This window comes from Heloderma suspectum, chromosome 10 (assembly GCF_057233095.1).
Source record: "Heloderma suspectum isolate Gila_16-S chromosome 10, 16-S_ref, whole genome shotgun sequence".
Lineage (NCBI taxonomy): Eukaryota > Metazoa > Chordata > Lepidosauria > Squamata > Helodermatidae > Heloderma > Heloderma suspectum.
In genome coordinates, this window is record NC_139467.1 from 17,896,548 (window position 1) to 17,912,607 (window position 16,060).

Here is a 16,060-nt window from a genome sequence, read left to right on the forward strand (position 1 = left end):
ATCAAGCATGTGATTTCATAAGCCAGAGGTTTGCAAACCCTCTGTCTTTAGAGAACACTTTCCATATTGACTTCTTTGCCAAGGAATCTCTGCAGGTTTCAGAGGATTCTGAGATATTATCTACGATGCAGGATTAGTCCACACTGATCACTAGCTGGGCCACCTAATTTCCCTATATGAACTGATCATGCACCAAATAACACATGGAAACACCACCTCCTTATCAACCTCTATTTCTCTACCTTTTACGGTGGTTTTAACATAACCTTCATTCAGTGCTTCCATCAGAGCAGAAGTCCATGGCCTTGTTGAGCAGCGTACATGAGGACGCCCCCCCCACCCTCAAAACCAGGAGTTTTAAAAAATGGAAAGGATGGTGCTAGAGGGTGGTTCCAGAGGGGGGAGGTGATACTCTGTTGCCCAAAGACCCACAAAAACCTGGAGCTGGCCCTAGACATGACCATCTAAAGGGGATAGCGAGGCTCTTAACGCCATTAAGTCTAGAATCTAACTGCCATACCGTTGCCACTCTGTGAAAATAAAAATAGGCTGAGTTCTGCAAATGAAGCTGCTGCTGTTTAAGGCATGACAGCAGACCAGATGATTATTGGGGGTTTTTTGTCAGTTGGCAATGATGCTTACATTCACCTTAGACTCTAAATTGCAGGGGGTGATTGGCAGTGGACTTGGGGATGGAAGAACCAGCAATGCTCAAGGTCACTGAAATTCTCCTACATTTACTTCAAAGCTCAGTTTGGCTTGCTCCCATTACAGTTTGCAACCTGGTTTTGGGATTGTTAGAACAGGAAAAGTGTGCATTTTTCAAAAGTTGTGAATTTTTCAAAATTAGCACATTTTTAAAGTTCTGCATTTTTAAAGGTCTGCATTTTGCTAAGGCAAGTTCAGGAACAGTGTCAGAGGGCATGTGCTCCTATTTGCATTCATTCTGGGGGTTGCAATCAGAGCATTTTTTGAGTGATTTGTGAACTGAAACAAAATTCCCATACATCTGTAGCAATGTGTTGTATAGGTGTTGGGACACCATTCCTGTTCTTTGAGGAACCCCTGAAAATTTTCCTAGGGACCCTCATGGTTCTCTTGACTGTGGTCAACTGTCAACCAAAGGTTCACATCCTTTTTAGTGCTTAGTCTATGATGTGGTCTAGGACAGAACTGGCCCTGAACCCTCAAGAAGGGCAAAAGAGGAAGGATGAAACATCTCGGTCTCTTCTGTGGTTAAGCATATCTGGAAGTACTGACTTAAGACTGTTCAGCATCAGTTCTTCAAAGAATGGCACATCATTTCTCTGCAGAATGCTCTGAAGATGCATGTCCTTCCATCATTTGCCTATTTCAGACTAGTTAGAAACTGCAGATACTTCTCCTTTTGGTCTAAATTTCAAAGAAAAAGTGAAATGATTCTCCAGAACCTGATCTGTTGGTTGCTGTGAATTTCTGCAGGCATTTCTTGCCTAGACTGTGTGAACAAAACTGCTTTTAATTATATATATACTGTATACACACACACACACACACACACACACTATTCTAATTAAGATTCTAATTACTTTGTTGCCATATGATGCACTGCAAATACGACTGGTCAGAAAAGCAGGGGAGGGGGTCCTTTCTTTTTTTTTTATGCTGCCTTCTTTCTACCTCTGCCAGTGTGTTCAAGGAGAATATATACTTCCTGGAGAGTAGAGGTTTTCCTTCTCAGTTCCCTCAACAGCACCTGGGACCCTGTATAGAATAGCAGAATTATTGAAATGGGGATATCTTAGAGTTCATCTAGTCCAACCCCCTGTTCAGTGCAGGAAGCTTGCAACTTCAGCATCTCTGACAGATGTCCTTCTAGCCTCTGCCAAAATACTTCCAGCAAAGGAGAGCCCACAACCTCCTGAGGTAGACTGTTCAGCTGTTAAAGACCTCTTACCATTAGGAAGTTTCTCCTGATGCGTAGCCAAAATCTGCTTCAATATCCACGCACTGGTTCTAGTCCTGATCTCCGGAGCAACTGATAACCAGTGTGCTCCTCCCATGCCATCCAGCCAACCTTTGCTGGCTGAAATCATAGAATCTGTCAGGGTTGGATCAGAGCCCAGAGAGCCCCAAAGCAGTTCTGATTCTGAGGAAGAGATAGAAACTGCGGGAGAGGAACCCACGCACTCTTCAGAGGAGCAGCCGGGGGAGACCCCCTCCTGGTACACATTCCTGAGAGCGATAGTGACCCTGGCAGGGAGAGGGAGAGGGAGAAGTAACAGCAGTGTCTGGATGCTAGGCGCCAGCACACCCTCAAGTGCGAGATGGCAGGCGCTGAGAGGAGGGGCTCAGCCTGCTTGGCGCAACAGCAGCACCCCAATTTGCATTCCCCTTATTTTCGCCGTAGTTTACGTAAAAGTTTACATAGACTAGACGTGCCAAAATAAGTAACGCAAATGGGGGTGCCAACGGGCGCTGCCATTTGCATATGCTTGTTTTTGTTTTTTTACTCAGCCGTGATAGGCTACGTAAACATTTACGTAGCCTATCACGGCTGACTGCAGGGACGCAAACAGCGGCGGCTACGGCCGCCGCCATTTGCGGACCCGGCTGGCCGGGATTCGGGGGGGGGAGGGACGAAGCGCCTCCCCCCAGCCAGAATTTCGGGGGGGAGGATGGAGCACCTCCCCCCCGGCCAGAATTTCAGGGGGAGGGACGGAGAGCCTCCCCCCCACCTCGAATCAAATTTCGTGAAAAGGTAAGTGACTTTCGTACATCCCTAGTTGGAAGTAAGGATGTACAAAAGCCACTTACCGTTTCACTGATCTGCTTCACGGTGGGGGGAAGGTGCTCCGTCCTTCCTCCCAGAATCCTCGATGGGGGGAGGCGCTCCATCCCTCCCCCCAGAATCCTGCCCGGCCAACTCTGCTCCGTGGGGATTCCGCAGAGCCACCGGCCAGCTCCACCTGCAGCCGGACATCTGGCCGCTGGGCAGCAGGGATGCAAATGGCATAGCCGCCGCCGTTTGTGTCCCTGTACTTAACCGTGATAGGCTACGTAAATATTTACGTAGCCTATCACTGCAAAGTAAAAAACAAATGCGTACACAAATGGCGGCGGCTACAGCGGCCGCCATTTGCGTTCGCTATTTTTTGTCATTCTAGCCTACGTAAATATTTACGTAGGCTAGAACGGCGAAAAATAGCAAAAGCAAATGGTGGCCACCGTAGCTGCCACCATTTGCGTAAGCTGCGCCCAGCCGCAGCCGGCCAGGAGACCAACCGTCACTGCACCCACTGCCCCGCCGTTGCACCCTCTGCCCCGCCGCCCCCGCCACTGCCCCCGCTGCCCCTGCCGCCGCCACTCCTCCGCACCCACCACCCCGCCGTAGGACCCACCGCCACACTCGCCGCCCCCACTGCACCTGCCGCTGCCGCCCCACCACACCTGCTGCCCCGCTGCAGCACCTGCCACCCCACCACAGAACCTGCTGCCACCCCACCGCACTCACCGCCGCACCTGCCGCCGCTGCTGCACCCACTGCCCCGCTGCAGCACCTCCCGCCGTTGCGCCGCACCTGCCGCTGCCGCCCCACCGCTGCCACCCCCACCGCCGAATCTGCCGCCGCCCCACCACCCCACCTGCCGCCGCCACACCCACCGCCGAATCTGCCACCACCAAACCCACTGCCACCGAATCCGCCACTGCACCGCCGGAGCCACCCCAGGTGAATGCCATCCCGGGATTCCGCAGGGGGGGCAGGGGCAGGAGGCCGTTCTGCCACGGATTCCGGGGGGCCGGATTCTACAGAATCCAGCCTCACTGGAATCCGTGGCGGAATTCTCTGCCATCCCTAGTTGGAAGGGGCCTACAAGGCCATTGAGTCCAAGCCCGTGCTCAATGCAGGAATCCAAGTCAGACCATCCCCAACAGATGGCTGTCCAGCCTCGTCTTGAACGCCTCCAGTGTGGGAGAGCCCACCACCTCCCTAGGTCATTGGTTCCATTGTCGTATTGCTCTAACAGTCAGGAAGATTTCCTGATGTTCAGCCGGAATCTGGCTTCTTGTAACTTGAGCCCATTATTCCGTGTCCTGCACTCTGGGATGATGGAGACGGGATCCTGGACTTCCTCTCTCTGACAACCTTTCAAGTACTTGAAATGTACTGTGGGCTCCAGGCCGTTGTGTCACTGGAGGCACGTTGTGTTTGCCGTGCTGTAAGGCTCCTGGAGGCAATGACAAATTAGGAGTGGACAGATTATCTGTTTTCTTCCAGCAGAGCAACCAAGACATTTCCCTGCCAGAGGGAAAGGACAAAATAGTGCACCTCATTTCATATACCAAAGCAAACTAGACCAATAGTTGAATTTTACTTCAAAATTGGAGACGGCATTCCCTCCACTGCACCTGAGGGTAGCAATCTAGTTTGTGGAGGTCAGAATAGGTTGTAGAGCACACACAGCCCTGTCCTCCAACAGAGGGTAATGGCCAGGGGCACAGGAGGAGTGACCAGGAGCTAATGCCACCTGAAGCAATTGCCTCACTTTGCCTAACAGTAGGGCCAGCCATGTCTTCTAGTCTCTGGAGCAGTTAAGCAGCAACTAGCATGGCCACTGATACTTCCTTCAACCAAGCTGGAAAGATATGAAAGATCAGAGTAGGAGTGTTAAAGCAAACCTAATGTGTTTGTCTGTGAAAACAAACCTAGTGCACATTTATTTACTTCTGTAACATTTTATTTTTGTTTTTTAAAAAAATGTATCCCTAAATTTATACTCCAAAGCAAAAAGACACAGTGGTTTATCCGGGACAGATTCCAAATACTTATGTAGCCTATCACGGCAGGGGGGGAAAAAACCCAGCATGCGCAAATGGTGGTAGCCGCCGCCATTTGTGTACGCTGGGGTTTTCCCCTCCCCTGCTGTGATAGGCTACGTAAATACATACGTAGCCTATCACGGCCTCCGCAGGGACACAAATGGCGTGAGTACTACGTAAATACGTACGTTAGCCGTGATAGGCTACGTAAGTATTTACATAGCCTAACACAGCTGAAGAGGAAGAAGCGAATGGCGGCCGCAGGATGGCTGCCATTCGCAAAGCAGCGAGGATGGGAGCAGGTAAGTGGGCACCCCCTTTCATGGGGTGGGGGCAGCAGGGACATAGTCCCGCACGCCTTTCGTGGGTAGGGGGGCGGGGGCTTTGTTCCGCGAAGGTTTTCGGGGGGCCGAATGCACTGGCATTCGGCCTCACCGAGATCCATCGTGGAATTCTCTGACATCCCTACTACCTGCAGACATGGACTCAATCAGGCCTGCAGATATTGTGATACACCGATTTCAGGGTGCTCAGTACATTTCCTGTTTCTGATCCTGCAGAAACTAAAGAGGCAACTTACAAATTGCCCCCCAAAGAGGAAACACATCATCCCCCTCCCCCCAAAAAAATACCAAACCCCAGTGTCAGGGTGGACACTGAGCCCATAGAATCCCAGAGTAGTTCTGATGCTGAGGAAGAGCAGTCGCTCCTTCGGGAGAGGAGCGCGCTCCTTCAGGAGAGGAGCGCGCTCCTTTTTTCCCAGGACCAACAGCTGACGGAGATTCCTCCCACCCACATTCCTAGTTTAGAAAGCAGTCCAGGGAGTGACTCAGCACAGATAGCAGACTAGGGGGGATGCGCGGCGCAGACGCAGAGAGCGGCTCCAAATGGTTCGCGCTCAAAGAATGGTTGCGCCCAGAGGATCCAAGGGAAAAGGGGAGGGATTCTCCCTAGTCCTTATATTCAGGGGTCTGCCAGTAATTGCCTTTCAAATGGGGACCAACTGTTCCAACTTAGGGCATAGGGATGCTGCTGCTCAGATCTAGTTGCTACCTGTAGAGTTATTAAGTTGTAAAAGAAGAATAAAGCTTTGAAAAGTATCCCTTTGTCTGTGTCTGGACTTGGCTACTGGATTAGACTGAGAGAGCCCTCCAAGGAGCCCTTGACACCCAGGACAATAGGACACACCAATTTGCATCTACTAATTATTATGTGCAGGTACACATTTAGAAATAATTATTATCATTTAAATCAAAATTAAGTACATCTTGCCATAGTGTGGAAGACTGTGACCAGGTGAACTCTGTGCCTGCCTGTTCAATTTGCTGTCCAGGTACTAACCGTTGACAGGCAACAGTTCTTCTGGTTCTTTATCTTTAAACTGGACTTAAACAGGACAGACCTTCATTAGAGGACTCCTTCAAATAGAGGGTGGTTGTATGGCAACCCTTCACATACAGGACTGTCCTCTGTAAAACAGGACACATGGCCACCCTAGCAAAAACAGAAAGCTGTCAAGGATCTGTCAGGTTTCTGTAGGTGGCTGGGATTGGCCTGGTGGTCAACAGGTTACTCAGGCCTAAGTTAACTCTCTCATAATAAATATCTCACAATACTAGAACCTAAGGTCATCCTGTAAGGCTGATTGGTGGAACATTCAGGACTGATAAAAGGAAGGACTTCTTCACACAGGGTGTAGTTGAACTATGGATTTTGCTACCACAAGATGTGGTAATGGTAGGGATGTACGAAACACTTACCTGGCTCCACGCCAGGCAATCCGCGGTGGGGGGGAGGCGCTCCGTCCCTCCCCCCGGAATCCTCCCTGGCCAGCTCCGCTCCGCGGCGACTCCGCAGAGCCGCCGGCCGGGGCCGCCCACAGCCAGACATCGGCCGCTGAGCTACACAGGGACGCAAATGGCGGCCGTTGTAGCTGCCGCAATTTGCATCTGTGCCTTTAGCCGTGATAGGCTATGTATATATTTACATAGCCTATCATGACAAAAGACATGGACGCAAATGGAGGTGGCTACAGCAGCCGCCATTTGCGTTCCTTCCTATTGCTGTGATAGGCTATGTATATATTTACGTAGCCTATCACGGCCTCCGCAGGGATGCAAATGGCATCCCTGCATTAGCCGTGATAGGCTATGTGTAAATACTTACTTAGCCTATCACAGCTGCAAGAATGCAAATGGCGGCCACAGCAGCCTGGCTGCGGCTGGCCAGGAGACCAGCCGGAGCCACTGCCGCCACTGCATCCATCCCAGGTAAGTTCTGTCCCAGGGTGATTCCGCGGGGTGGTGGGGGACGGGAGGCCATTCCACCACGGATTCCGGGGGGGCGGATTCTAAAGAATCTGGCCTCACTGGAATCCGTGGTGGAATTCTCTGACATCCCTAGGTAATGGCCACCAATTTGGATGGTTTTAAAAAGGGGTTAGAGAAATTCATGGAGAAGGCAGTGAGCCTATGTACACCAGTTGCTGGGGAACATGGGTGGGAGGGTGGCATTGTGCTCATGCCCTGCTTGTGGGTTCCCAGTCAACAGCTGGTTGGCCACTGTGTGAACAGAATGCTGGACTAGATGGACCCTTGGTCTGTTCCAACATGGTTCTTTTTATGTTCTTATGTTCTTAACTTCAGTGAAGGAGTCCTGATTGCAACAGGGGAGTAAGTATGGGAACTCATTTTCACAGAGGGTTAATCACTGATTACTCAAATGGTGGGCACAAACACCACAATCATTACTGCTTATCAGTGCATGACTTTGCTTTCACTGCTATGGACAGAGCGTTCCTTGAGCAAAGAGTGAAAAAGTTCTGTAAATAAATGTTACATTCTAATTTTGCTGCGCAATTCTTGGGCTGGCTCCTGAAGAGGGGATGAAAGGAGAGGGGCGAGCTCAGCTAAATGCATTTGCAAGCCTCAAGGTTCACTGCAAGTAACACTTTGTGATTGTGGGTTGACAGTGGTTAGGGTTTCCGATCTGTACTATGATTATCTACTAGCAAATAGATGAACAGACTGATTAATACATGCATAAATTTAGTAGACAATGGGTAGTATCCAATATCAGTTCTACACAGTGTAGACCTATTGAAATAAATGACTTAAGTTAACATAACATAAGAACATAAGAAGCAATGCTGGATCAGACTAAGGGTCCATCTGGTCCAGCATTTTGTTCACACAGCGGCCAACTGGCTGTCAACCAGGAACCCACGAGCAGGGCATGAACACAACAGCACCCTCCCACCCATGTTCCCGAGCAACTGGTGTACATAGGCTCACTGTCTTTGGTACTGGAGGTAGCACATAGCCATCAAAGCTAGTAGCCATTGAGAGCCTTCTCCTCCATGAATTTGTCTAACCCCCTTTTAAAGCCATCCAAATTGGTGGCCGTCACTACATCCTGTGGTAGCGAATTCCATAGTTTCACTATGCGCTGTGTGAAGAAGTATTTCCATTTATCTGTCCTGAATCTCCTATAGTCACAACTAACTTAAGTCTTGTTCATTTCAATGGGTCTACTCTATGTATGACTAACATTGGATACTACTCAATGTAGGTAAGATTTTATGTACCCCCATTCTCCTTTAGCACAATGTGTTGTGTTGAACTTCACAGCACTTTCTGTTGCTCGGTGCGGCACATTGGTATATTGTACATCCTGCAGCACTGTGTTGCATAATTGCACAAAACAAGCGGCCCAATGTCTTACTGTTAATTAGGGTCCTCGCAAGATGAAATATTATGGCACGACAAGCGAGCTCTTAAAGCAGCCTTCTCCAACCTGGTGTCTTCCAGGTTTTTTGGACTTCATCTCGCATCTGCCCCAGCCAACATGGCCTATCCACAAGAATGTTGGTAATTGTAGTCCAAAACATATGGAGGGCTCCAGGTTGAGGAAAAATAGTCTTAATGTGCCTGCATTACACCTCAATTTTGGATCTGCCTTTGGTGAAAATCAACTGCATTTGCCCACTTTGGGGCATATTTAGGACAGCCTGAAACTAGTTTCAGTCATTTATTCTTGCAAGTGTATGCTAGGAACTGTAGTTGTGAAGGGAGCTAGATATTTCTCATAGGGACTTCTCAGTAGCCCACCAAACCACAATTTTTCCCAATATTATTTGGGGGAATCCAGGACAGTTCTTTACCATTTAGATATGAAGGGATGATCCAGTCTGTATCCTGCATGTAGAAATGTGTCTTACAGCCCTTGATGGAGCGCAGCTCAAAAATGAGGTTCTTTATTTGCCCCAGTGGGTGAGAGAGTATATCTAGATATGAGGGAGAAATTCATTCATCATGCATTTTAACTGAGAGCCAGTGTGGTGTAGTGGTTGGAATTTCGGACTGGGACTTGGGCAACCCAGATTCTAGTCCCCACTTGGCCAAGAACCTCACTGATTTTGGACCAGTCAGGGACACTCAGCCTAAACTACTTCACAGGATTATTGTGAGGATAAAATGGAGAGGAGAAGGATTATGTATGCTTCTTTGGGCACCTTGGAGGAAAAAGGTGGGGCATAAACGTAACAAATAAAATGAATTTATTTTGCACTTTCAAACCATTATGCAAACCACAACTCAATTTTCCTTCAAACTTCGCACTTCTCAAATTTTGCAGTGGAGTTCTCCAATGAGTTCTCCATTTTGCATAGAACATTTTTCAATGGAGTTCTCTATTTTGCATACAAAATTCATATATTAGAGAAACTAACATGAAAAATGCATTAGGAAAATGCATGTTTTGGAGAAACTTGCAGAAAAATGCTTATGAAATCTCCTGCAAATCCCCCCCCGGGGGGGGGCAGGGAATTCTCAGAAATGGAAAGAAATGTCAGTTGAGCGATTCATCCACCCCCAAGTGTAACCAGAGGTGACCCACGGCTATTTAAAAGCTTGATACATTGGAAACACCTATTTAAAACTCAAGCAGGAAGACAGTGAATGCTCTTCAACATATGAAAGAGGAAAACATGCCACACAAGAAACAAATTTTAAACGTGAACAATTTATAAAGAAGAGTAAATGAAAAAGAACATTACATGCAGAAATAATATGTGAAACATAATTAATACATCTCATTACGTTGAAATGAAAATATATTTTTAACCATAAACCACAAGGTGGAGTGACTGTTACATTCAAAGGTTACAACATGCCAAGTAAGCTACAATTTCACTCTACTGGGAAAACAATATAAAATGAACTATACTACCATCTCGTGAACAGCAGAAATCTAAAGCAAAATTAGCAGCAATCTAAACTGTTATTTAGTTCTGCATAAACTCCCACCAGTCCAGAATAGTTAAATGCAATTCCTAATGTTTCCAACTATACAGCACTGCAGTCTAAAATTTCAGGGAGGGAGGGAATGGAAAGGAGATTATATATATATCCCAAGCAGAGAGCTGTTTAGTTTAAAACTACAGTATAAAAATAACAACCAAATGGAAGGTAGCAGCAGTGCAAAAGATTTAAAATACAGTACCAGATATAAAACAGAAACTGAAAAGCTAAAATGCCTGTGCCACAAGGAGCACAATGTAGATGGTAGGGATGTTGGAGAATTCTGCCATGGACTCCAGCGAGGCCGGATTCTAAAGAATCCCCCGGAGTCCATGGCAGAATGGACTACCCCCCGCCACCCCCCAAAATCCCCGCCGGAATGGACTTACCTGGCTCCGGTGGCGGCTCTGGTGGCGGCTCCAGTTCGTCTTCCGGTGCTGCCGGGCTGCAGCCGCAAATGGCAGACACTATGCCGGCCACCATTTGCGTCCCTGCCTTTTGCCGTGCTAGGCTACATAGATACTTACGTAGCCTATCACGGCCTAATGCAAGGATGCAAATGTGTCGGCAGAGCGGAGCCGCCCTGGGGAGGATTCCAGGGGGAAGGACCGGATTGGCTCCCCCACCCCCGCGGACCCCAGCGGAACAAGGTAAGTGGGGTTTCGTACACCCCTAGTAGATGGCCAGGTGAACCTCTCTGAGAAGCTCATTCCACAACCAGGGTGCCACAGAAGAAAAGGCCCTCTTCTTAGTAGCCACCCACTTCACTTCCTTTGGTGGGGGCTCCCAGAGAAGGACTGCTGAAGCTGATCTTAGGTTCCAGGCAGGTGTATATAGGAGGAAACAATCCTTCAGGTAGATACAGTACAGTCTCAAGGGGGACTGGCATCATCTAAATCCAACTGAAAACTTTGAAATAGTCTTTGCATATTATTTGTTTATGTGGACCTTTCTGTCTGTTCTCCCATTCTGGTGCAAAGCACCACTCAGAGCAACTTACAAAATTTAAAAATTACAGTTTGGTAAAAACAATATAAAGTGAGACACAGTCAGCAGTTAATGACCTGGCACAAACAACAAAAGTTGGCCAAAATAAAATGATCTTCAACAACAGGTGAAAAACAGCAAGGAAAGGGGCCAGCCACATTTCATGGGCCAGGACATTCCATAATCTGGGTGTAGCCACCGAGGAAGCCTTGTCTCTTGTCCCACTCAAATGTCCTTTCACCTTATTTGGGACACAGAGAAGGACTGATCTTAGGGGGTGGACAGGGTGAGATGGAAGGAGGTAGTCCGTAAGGCAAGAGGGTGAAACTGGGTCCCCTTCAGATGTTTTGGACTATAACTACTATATGGCCAGTGTGGTGTAGCAGTTAGACTGTTGGACTGGGATTTGGAAGATCCTGATTTCGGTCCCCACTCAGCCATGAAACTCATTGGATGACTTTGGGCCAGTCATTGATTCTCAGCCTAACCTACCTCACAGGGTTGTTGTGAGGATAAGATGGAGAGGAGAAGGACCATGTAAGCCACCTTGGGTTCCTTGCAAGAGGAAAAAAGTTTGGGGGTATAAATGCAATGATGAAATAAATACAATAAAGGCCCCGCCAGCATGGACTGTGGGAATTGTCATTCAAAAGCAGGTTTTCTACCCCTGCAGCTTAAGGTATCCTGGGCCTAAACTACTTAGGGCTTGAAAAGTAATCACCGACACTTTGAAAGGCACTCAGAAGCAGATTCTTAACCAGTGCAGCTGTTGCAGGATTGGTGTAACATGATCCCATGGACAGGCGGGTACCCACCAACATCTACATATAGACATTTCCCTGTGAAACGTGTGCAATGTTTTTCACAGTGTATATTTTAATTGCTGTGTGACATGGTCTTGTGCAAATGTTATGGCATTGAGTGTCATCAGAACCTATGAGATAATGCTTGTGATGCAATGAGTGACACGTGGCAGTAGTCTCTCACTGCCTGCCCTGCATAATTTCCAAGTTTTCCTTTTAATAGGTCTGGAGGCTGCACAAGCCCCAATGCAGAACTCCAGCTCAGATGGAAATGTGTGTGTGTGTGTGTGTGTGTGTGTGTGTGTGAGAGAGAGAGAGAGAGAGAGAGAGAGAGAGAGAGAGATGCATCAGAATGTTGCTTATGTTTGCAAATATTGTAATCATATTCTACTCACAGTCACAACCCCAAATGCAAGCAGGAGAGCATTTATTTTATCCAAAGATGTTGGCAAATTCCCAAACTTGCATCCACATTTTTTTAAAGTGCATTTAAAAATAATAATAATAATAATAATAATAATAATAATAATAATAATAATGTGCCCTTAAAAACATTTTCGCAAAAATGCACATTTGGGTTGGTGGACTTAAAAAAAAAACATTTTCTCCCTATTTGAAATGTGTACTTCTCTTGTTCAAGTGAAACTTAAAAAAGAGAGCGTAACCTAACCTTGAAAACGAGGTGAGCTGAGCTTCAAGGTGGTGTTTGGAAAATCTCGGTGCTCACGAAAATTGGTTGTTCCCCATCCCTGTGTGTGTGTGTGTGTGTGTGTATTGTGCATGTTCATTATGTTCAGGAAAGTGAATTAACTATGCACTGCCCCCTTAGCTCAGCCTCCAACTCCCTGCTCCTCTCTTCAGGAGGACAAATCCAGCTGCACTCCTGCATTTTAGAGCCCTGTCAACTTGTTGCATATTAACATGAAATCATAGAGTTGCAAGGAACCTTGGAAATCACATAGTCTGAGGGCAGGCAAGATGGTGCCCATGGTCTACCGGGCATCCCCTGACACCTTTCCTGGGGTTCACTATGGTGTCCAACCCCTCCCACTTTTAGTTTGTTCTTTTAAATAACTTTTTTTCCCACTACAGCTAGCTGAGATTGCTTCAAAGCAAAGTGAGAACCCTTCATCTTCATTTCCCATGAATGCCATTGGGCTACACATGCAGCTCAGAGGTAGTCTTAGCAAATGAAGATGGCAGGTGACTGCAGGCTGTTGCTTTCCTCTGCAGCGCGCCCAGCCACCAAGAAAATTTGTGCCTCATAGGGAGCTAAAGAGAGTGGTGGTAAGACAGCTGGGGTGTCAAGGCAGCCAGAAGTAAGGTAGGGGAGAGGGAGAGGGAGAGCAGGAGAAAGGCAACAGTGGCTGGGGGAGCCCGCTGGTGCGGGTGGGGAGGGTCGTGTGCTACTATGTCTGAGTGGATGGGGGTACCTGTATGAGAGAGAGAAAGTAAAAGACAGACAGACAGACAGACAGACAGACAGACAGACATGGTTTAAGAGGGAATTTTGGAGTGATCCTGGAAAAGAGTGAGCATGGTTTTTCATGTGTTTGTACTGAGAAAAAGAAGAGAAGGATGTGTGTGTATGGATGGATGATGGATGCATGGATGCATGTATGATTGATGGAAACATGGGGTGTTTACGTGTATGCATGTGAACAGATGGATGGATGATGTGTGTGTGTGTGTGTGTGTGTGTGTATGTGTGTGAGACAGACAGACAGACAGACATGGTTTAAGAGGGAATTTTGGAGTGATCCTGAAAAAGAGTGAGCATGGTTTTTCATGTGTTTGTACTGAGAAAAAGAAGAGAAGGATCATGTGTGTGTATATGGATGGATGACGGATGGATGCATGTATGATTGATGGAAACATGGGGTGCTTGCATGTATGTGTGTGAACAGATGGATGGATGATGTGTGTGTGTGTGACAGACAGACAGACAGACAGACAGAGTGTCTATGTGTGGTGATCCAGTCTGAAGAAGAGATGCCAGGGAGGAAATGAATTGGCTGGTAGAGGTGGAGAGAGAAAAGAAAAGAAAAGAAAAGAAAAGAAAAGAAAAGAAAAGAAGTTTGCTTTCTGTGAAATTCTGTTGGAAATGAAAACTATGCGTTCAAAAGAGTGAGTGTGCTGGGGCTCAGATCACACCTCTGCTGTGTACTTGATATTTGGGCAGGTTACTTGTCCTTTGTGACTAGCCACACCTCCCATGGCAGACATTTTGTTTTGTGGTGGTGCCCAGGACAGTTTCTCAAATTGCCAAATGTGCTCACGGGCCCCAAACAATCACTTACCCATGGACCAACACCCATGCTCATTGCTGGCTCTGCAATGCAGGATGCAACTGCAGCATCCCTGGCAGATGGCTGTTCAGCCTCTGCTTCAATACCCCCCAGTGAAGTAGGGCCCCCCTTGTGAATGAATGGAAACAAATGAATGAAGTCACCTCTGCCTCTGCCAAACAGCCCTCACCATTGACAAGTTTCTCCGAATGTTTAGCCAAAATCTGCTTCCCTGCCATTTTTCTCATCCTCTGGCAAAAAAGGAAAAAACCTGCTCCATCTTCTGGAAGGCAGTCTTACTGATATTTGAAGACCTCTATCATGTCTCCCCATAATCTTAAATTCCCAATACCTGACACAATACCTCTTCCAGCATAAACCTATCCGTATGTTACGGTCAACATCTGAGGCCCTCCTTGAGGTACCTCCTCCAATGGTAGCTTGGAAGGTAGCAACAAGGAAGAGGGCCTTCTCAGTGATGGCCCCCTAATTCTGGAAGGAACCCTCCACCAAAGCATGCCTGACACCAACATTGCTATCTCTTCGGCACCAGGTTAAGACCTTCCTGTATCCCTGGCATTTGACAGCACATCATTTGACAGCATATCCCAGGTCATGGGATATTGTTTGCGTGCGTGTGTGTGCGCGTGCGTGCTCTGTTTATATGTTTGTAGCTAAACTGTTCTTTATATTATGCACAATATTGTATTTAAGGGGTTTTTTATCTTTGGAAATCGCCCAGAGAGCTTTGGCTATTGGGTGGTATTGAAATATAATAAATGAAATCAAATGTTCCCTGACCATTGGCTGTGTTGGCTGTGGCTTATGGGAACTGGAGTCCAGCGATATCTGGAGGGCCACGGGATCCTCAATGCTGCTGGGGACTCAGGAGAAGAAGCTGGCACAGAGAAAGGACTCCTCCAATCTGGTGTGACTAGGTTTCCTTCCAGTAAATTTTTACATTATGCTTGGGGCATGAGATTTCTGCACGTAGACCAAAGGAGCACCTATGCAAATAAGCTTTTAACACCCTCCAACAATCCAGAGCAAGAAGTGTGAGTGGTGAGCCACTTCCTCTCCATGCATGACATGCAGATCTCTGTGAAAGGAGTGGAGGGAGGATAACATCCCTTCCTATGTCTGAAAGATGCACGATTTATGTGAGAAAACAGCCTCCTTGCAATTGAGATAGCAAGTAGGGATGGCAGAGAATTCCGCCACGGATCTCGGTGAAGCCGAAAGCCAGTGCATTCGGCCCCCCGAAATCTGTGGCGGAACGGCCTGCCACCCCCCCACCCCCCCGCGGATCCCCCCCGGGACGAGACTTACCTGGGGCAGATGTTCCAGGCGGTGGCGGCTCTGGTGGTGGCAGCTGTGGCAGCGGCAGCTGCAGCGGCTGGTCTTCCAACCGGCTGCTGCTGCCACCGCCATTTCCAGGCTTGTGTAAAAAAAAAAAAAAGACGTGATAAGCTACGTAAAGATTTACATAGCCTATCATGGCTAGGTTTAAAACAAAAACAAAAAACTACGTGATAGGCTACGTAAATCTTTACGTAGCCTATCATGGTTGGGTGGATTTAAAAAAAAAAAACCACATACGCAAATGGCAGCGGCTACGGCCGCTGCCATTTGCGGTCCTTATTTTTGGCCATCTTAGTCTACGTAAAAATTTACATAGACTAAGACGGCGAAAATAAGGGGAACGCAAATAGCATAGCGGGCTCTATTTGCATCCCTTTTTGATTCGCCGTTTTAGCCTACGTAAATATTTACGTATGGGGCCACGGTGGCTTAGTGGTTAAGACACTAAACTGCAGACCGGAAGGTCAGCAGGACAGCAGTTCAAGACCCGAGTGCTGCATGGTGGAGTGAGCTCCCGTCT